The sequence below is a fragment of the Camelina sativa genome, chromosome 3 (assembly GCF_000633955.1).
Source record: "Camelina sativa cultivar DH55 chromosome 3, Cs, whole genome shotgun sequence".
Taxonomy (NCBI): Eukaryota; Viridiplantae; Streptophyta; class Magnoliopsida; order Brassicales; family Brassicaceae; genus Camelina; species Camelina sativa.
The window spans coordinates 3,758,613-3,766,177 of record NC_025687.1 but is presented as its reverse complement, the minus strand read 5'-3'; the positions used below and the strand labels follow the sequence as shown (position 1 = coordinate 3,766,177).

At 36.2% G+C, this 7,565-nt stretch overlaps 1 pseudogene; it reads right to left on the bottom strand.

Moving 5' to 3' along the window:
- The window catches only part of LOC104778634, a 7,480-nt pseudogene extending 587 nt beyond the window's left edge, over window positions 1–6,893 (bottom strand).

Here is a 7,565-nt window from a genome sequence, read left to right as displayed (position 1 = left end):
CTTTCTCACGGTCATACCCGATGCCATTCTCATCTTTAAGCATTTTCCTCACTCTGTCTACAAAGGATGTGTCTCCGTGTCCGGTGCAAACTATAAACATCGCATTGGTGGGTAATGCGTCGTAAAGGGATTGGACTCTCTCGTTCATTTTCTTTAAGATTTCCTTCGTTTCAAGTGAAACATTGTTTTTTTCCTTGAGGCTCGTGTTGTTCTTACATGTAAGCAATGAGATCATCTCCGCTATTCTGAAATTTCGTTTCTGCGGATCATCCGCTCTGCTCTGGAAATGTGTATTCAATTCTGAGAACTGTGTCCAAACGNCTAAGATGTTAATATAAAATAGACAATGAAGATAAACCTTTTAAAGGATTAAATATATATATAAGATATACATATCAGACAAACTCTAAAACTAAGCTTTTACAATGATATTTGATTTGATCTTTTATAACCCATACAACAACAATAACAAAAAAAAAAAGAGATTTGAGAGTAGTGGAAGAANGTTCTTTTTTCTTCTCACGTCCGGTGGTGAGCCAAAATCAGGTCCATGTTTTATCTTCAATAGTGCCAAATCCATGGCTGCTTTTGCATCCTCTACGCTGTCATGTCCAGATTCAGACAGCTGTATCTCTCTAGCAAGAAACTTTTTTGCTAGAATTCGAAGTTTAGTTTTATAAGATGGACCATGTGGATGCTTGTATAGTACTGCAGTGTCAATCACCAGATTATGAGAGATCTTCAAAGAAAACAAGTCATTTTCCAAGGAGTGTCCGACTAATATGGTCTCTTTGAAAACCAGATTTAAGAACTCTTGCTGAATATCTTTAAGAGTTGTTGTAACTCCTTCCATCATCATAGCTGTTATTCCACTATACCTTGTGTTATAATCAGTAATTGGATTTGTTGGCATGACTAATTTATCTAATAGAACCTGTCCTTGGATATCGACCAGTGTCACTCTTGTTAACTCCAAACCCTCCTTTGTAATACACATCTGGCAATCAAGAGCCACAATTTCATGGGGAGATGATCCTGGTGGTGCAGGAAGTGTAGGGGTAAACTCATATTGTTCAAAAGTGTATCCATTTTGTTCCATTTCCTTTCGACTTAGAGTATAGTATGCAACAGGGAATGGTATGTCTTTTATGATCTCAGTGAACGATTTCCCCATCAGATTGCATGCTTCTGGGCTAGATACAATAAGGGGAGGTGGTTCCACTGAACTCGTAACAGTTTTCTTTTTTTTAACCTTGCAAGTAAGGATTGTATCAATTGTCCTCATGTCATCAACTTCAGACCTCAAAGCTAAAAGTGTTATAGGATTGCCACAACACGATTTCAAACTAGCAAGTGCTTTAGAGCATCATTAGTAAGGAGTCCTCTCTAAGTTACTCTCAAATTAATTAAACATATATTTAATACTAATTTAAGTAAAGCAATCCTAAGAGTNTTTTTTTTTTTTTTTTTTTTTTTCAACCAAACATTAATCAAATTAAAAAATAACTCCAAGATTGGTTGCCCAAACCGGAGGAAAAGAGTTTACAAAGGTTGCAAAATCAATCTTTGCAAAATCAATCTTTTATTAGAGAACTAAAGAAGGTTGCTTAATCTTTAAAATAATAATTTTTAATTTGTGTTTAGTAATTATCAACTTTAATAATATAAAATGACAAAACAATTATTAAACTTTTTATATTACATAAAACTATAGAATCTTAAACATATCTAACAAACTTTGGAATATTAAACATATTATACAAAATTTAAAATAGTTCACATATTTTACAAAATTTAAACATTTTAAACAAAATTCAGAATAAGATTTATTGTGCGGTTGTCCCAAATTTTTGCCAGATATGCTCAATCAAGTCTTTTTCCAAACGATCATGCATTTGTATATCATGAACGTTATTTTGAATGCCCATCATATTATTTATAGTTGTTGGCATATCTGTAGAATACGATAAATCGACGTGAGAAGTTCCGCTTCCTTCTCCGTGATAGAACTCTGTTGGATAGTAGAAATTGTATTCATGTCGTTCGTCTTCCACTATCATGTTATGCAAGATGATACATGCTCTCATTATTTTTTCTATTTTTCCTATATCCCAAAAAAGTGCGGAATTTTTCACGATTGCAAATCTTGCTTGCAAGACTCCAAATGCACGCTCTACATCTTTACGACATGCTTCTTGATTTTGAGCAAAGAGTTTTGATTTTCGGCCACGTGGAAGTGTAATGGATTGGATGAAAGTAGCCCATTTTGGATAGATACTGTATGTGAGGTAGTACGCCATATTGTATTGCCGTCCATTGACAACGTATGTAACTCTCGGAGCTCGGCCCTCTAGGACATCATCAAACACTGGTGAGCGGTCCAAAACATTGATATCATTTAACGTACCTAGTGGTCCGAAAAATGCGTGCCAAATCCATAAATCTTGTGATGCCACAGCCTCTAGTACGATTGTCGGTTTTCCAGATCCACGTGAATATTGTCCTTTCCACGCAGTGGAACAATTTTTCCACTCCCAATGCATACAATCTATGCTCCCTACCATTCCGGGGAAACCACGATGTTCTCCAATATTCATCAATCGTTGGAGGTCTTCCGCTGTAGGTCTTCTAAGATACTCGTCTCCAAACAGATTTATAACTCTTTCAACAAAATGGAGAAGGCATTTGTGGGAGGTCGTTTCAGCGAGTCGTAAATATTCATCCATCGCATCTTCCGCACATCCGTATGCCATCATACGGATAGCTGACGTACATTTTTGAAGTGCAGAAAGACCGAGCCTTCCAAAAGCATCTCACCTTTGTCTAAAGTATGGGACTCCATTCTCAATAGTATTAACAATACGAAGGAACAATGGTTTGTTCATTCTAAAGCGACGGCGGAACATAGCTTGAGTGTAAGTTGGATTATCACTAAAATAATCATTCCATAACCGAGTGTGGCCTTCATAGCGGTCTCTATTAATGTGTACTGTCGAGTGAGTGTCCTGGTATTGAATCTCATCCACTAAACTATCAACCTCCTCCTCTACCATTTCTTCAATTTCTTGATCAGAACTCCAATTAGACATTTTTTAGGAGAAGTTTGGTTTATCTTGATATGGATTTTGGTTTTTGTTGTAAGGGTTTATGGATTTTGGTTTTTGTTGAAATGAAATGGTTTTTGTTTTGGCGTATGACACTTTGGGTTTTTTGTTGAATATTAAACAACAAGCAATGGAGAGAAGAGAAATGATAAAAGAAGAATCGGGTATCTTTCTTCAGAAATGATATAAGAAGAGAAATGATAAGAGAAATATTAAACTGCTGCCTTATATAGACCAAAGACAACATACACGACTCAAGAAAGCAAAACCCATTCACGGGCTGAAGTACATGATAACAAAACCCATTCACGGGTTGGACAAAAACCAAAAGTCTACCCATAAAAAACACTTCGTGACACTACATACCAAAACATAAGCAACATGTGACCAGAAAAACACCTGAACAACACACGGGTTAAACACTGTCCTGATTGTACTCGCCACTTGTTTCCTTCCCCGTGACAACGAGACAGCTTATTATTTGTCCTGAAGAACCTGAAACAAACGAATAAAACACCAATGTATAATTAGTAAATGCTCAAACAAAAGAACAACACAACAAGTGACATACAATCTAACAGAATTAACAAAAGAACAAGACCTAGATGTTTGTCACCATCTGGTATACGAGTTTGTCCCTAAGTGTAACTTTATCGGGTGTTAGTTCACCCTTGTTAATAAGGCTGTCTAGCAATCTCATTTTAGCGTGTCTCTCCTTAGCGGCTTGTTCTTGTTCCTTCATTGCTATGATCCTATCTAACTTAGCCACAGAACCATCCTCCACATCAACAATCACAGTCGGTTTCTTCCCTTTTTTCTTAGTAGCTTTAACCCCTGGAGGCCTCATCTCAGCTCCATCATTGCACTCTCCGGGTGAGTATGCTCCTTTTGAAGCGAGTTTACTCCGCTTATGGCTACACTCCTCCGTGATCCATTTCTGATCATGCTTCAATATTTCTGATCATGCTTCAATTCCCTCCAACAATGTCCTAGCAGAAATGGCTTGTCCATGTCGTTCTTGAAAAGCTCATACGCCATGCTCAATACATCATCTTATGATTCTCCATTCTTTCTCCTTGAACTCTCGCTTGTGCGTAACACCCTACAAACTTATTGACCGAGTGATTTATCTTGTTCCACCTAGCCTTACATTGTGAAGGCCCTCTTGCTATTGAACCAGATGAGCCAGCGTTTGCTTTGTAGTGGACAGGCTGAGAAGAAGATGTGTTTGGAAGAATAGGATTATCAGAACCGTTTGAGTCTTGTTGAGAATTCATAAGATCAACAAAACATGTCTGTGGAAAACGATTTAGGTTTCTAGGATCCATTGCTTGTGTTAGTGAAAGATGATGTCAAACGAAAAGGGTTTTTAGAGAAAAAGTTAATGGTTTAGGTTAGTTGGTAAGTTGAAGTTTACTTATAAACCAAGTGGATTTAATTTTTAAAATTAAGTTTTTACCTACACTACAACAACCACACAACAATCACATTAAAACAACCTACAAACCCTAAGACATCAAACAATAAGTTTGATGTTGAAGCATTCATCAATGAATGACTTGACAAGTATCTGCCTTATCACTCGACTAACCGTATTTAATACAACCAACAAACAAACTCAATCATCAATGACTCACTCGACTCAAACAATTGAACAAGACTTAAACAATTGATCAATACTTGAACCATTTAGGAAAAATAAAAGACAAACGGATTTCGAAAAAGACTTAAACACTTGAGGAAATAAAACAACAACACACGGTTTCATCACTTATGAAAGCAATAAAACCAAACTTTTCACACAATTGTTTATACAAAACATCAAACAATCAAACAATGAAGCAACATTTGAAAGACAAACAAAATCTAACAGACAAACTCATCTCAAAACGGAAACTTAAACCAAATCTAACAACAACATTTGAAAGAATCGGATTCCATACCTTTCAAATAAGAGAATCCAAGCGTTGTGTCCACTTCATGAATACCACTCTTTACCATTTAACCTCGCACAAAACATGACAAAAGAGTCAATATTAATCACACAACTACTTATACAAAAGATAAAACTAAAACATTCTACCCTTAAGTAAGAACAACAAACGGCTTCACTCTACAAACTATAACAAGAAATATAAACATATCTAATCAATTGAACATCAAACAAATCTCACAATCTAATCTAATCTCATAAAAAAAATCAAACAAATCTCAAAATCAATTGAACATCAAACAAATCTCACAATCTAGTCCTAATAAGTCAAATCGACAAAAAACATTCACCATTCTAACAATCAATCTAATTAATCCGAAACCCTAACAGCTAAAGACCACCCGATATGAATCAACATAACATGCAATAAATCGGAAAATGAAAAGACCAACCTTCTCTTTGCGATTCCTTAGCCAGTGGTCCTCGCCGTTCGCTGTACGCCACCAGAAGAAACCTCTCCCGTCATTGTCCCACCAAATGGAACCTCCGCCGTTGTTGTCCCGACAAACGAAACCTCCGCCGATTTGACTTTAACACCCAACCGGTCTGGAAGCCAAAAGACACCGATCTGGAAGCCAAAAGCCTCTGGGTGACCATCAACCAACCATTTTAAGCAAGAAAATTCAATGGATTCAACGTGAATCCATTGATTTTTCCGATCACATACGAATCGCGTTTTCTCTCGCCGGAGTTTTCGAGAGAGAAGAGAGAGAGACGTAAACGAAGAAATGGAAAATAAAATGAAGAACAAAAAAAAGGGTTTTATATTTTTAGAGACAACCATTCAGGAGCCGCCACGTAGCGTTCCTAATGGGTTGCTCTCAATCCTTCCGACAATATCGGTTCTTCCTTTATGGACCCATATATGGGTTGTTTATTAATATATTGGGACCCAAATCCAAGAGTACTCTCTTGAGTACCCATTACTAATGATGGTCTTAGACTGTGATAAGTATAAAGCTGCATCCAACCCAGGAAGGTAAAGCATTACAACCTTTGGAATGAGAGGCTTGTTCTTAATATACACCCACGAGGGCAATGGCATATAACCTTATGCAAGAACCCATGTCACAAGTCCCTGAACATCTTGTAAGTTCAATGTTGTTTCAGGGCTCTTGAAATCGAGTTCTGCTTTCGCTTCGGGTCCATATATATCGAACAAGCTGTTTCCGGTATTGCTCTTTTCATCCCTTCCCTCGCCACTTTCTCTAACATCTTCCGCGTAACGCTTCCGCTTCGAAGACGACGGCGTAAAGCTATTCGTCGTATTCGACAACTTTACCGATAAAACGATTACGCCGCCGAGTATAGTCGTCGTCTAACACCGCCGTCACGTTTTTAATTTGCCGTCGGAGAAATTTTAAGGGTTTTATGTTTAACTTTGACGCCTTCAAAAACTTTTTAAGGGTTTTATGTGATTAGCCTACATATATATATTGATTAGATTTAACATATTGCTAACACAATATAATGTAACTTTTCTAAACATATAAGGAAATAGTTTGTACAATAAGTAAAATCAATATCTAGAATATCTTTTTTTGGTCGTTTAGATTAGATTAGAAATTATGGTGGAGAGAGATGCTTATTAATATGTATTGTACAAATTCAGAGCCCACCATATGAGACCTGAGACCACTTTCTCAACATAACGACTGCTTTTGGGTTTTATGATCCCACTCTGTTTCCATTACGCATTCAAACTCACACCAATAAAAATTAAATTATTGCACAGAGCTGTTGAGCAATGCTTGTATTTCTTCAAGTGACCGGCCTTTGGAACCAGCGGAGACCATTGACAAAATTATCTTTTGGGCTTTTCTATCATTTCGTATATACTTCCTTTGTCTCATAAAGATTGATGTTTTGGGATATTCTTTTGTCCCACAAAGATTGATGTTTTGTAAACTTCAAGAAGTAATCGTTGAAAATATTCAAAATTTTGAATTGTTATTGGTTTAAAATTAAATAATATATCTTTAGTCAAAAAAAATATATTTATACTCAGTAATCATTGTTTTCTTAAAATGTGTAAAAACTTTTAAACATTAATCTTTACGAAATAGAAGGAGTATATATGACGGAATTTTATGTCCTACTTTTCTTTCCCACATTATCTTACCAAATATCTTCTAAACGAATTGGACTTCCAAGCCCAAACATTTTGTAGGCCCAATATGTTTTGTTGAAGTCATTGAATCAAAACCTAATCAATAATCATGGCTAATTTCATACACTCACCAGAATGTATAGTTTAGTGATATGTGTGTTAGTGTCGCAATCCCATATAGTGCATAATATTGACAAAATAAAACTCATTTCACACTATACAATCGCATATGCTTCTTCAATCATAGCTTCTTTTTGCTTTTCTTGCCATGATTTTCGTCATCAATTGAAGTTTATCTCCATTAATTACTTTCGTTGGTTCATATCATGACGCATTTTTACTCGGTTTTAATCTTCTC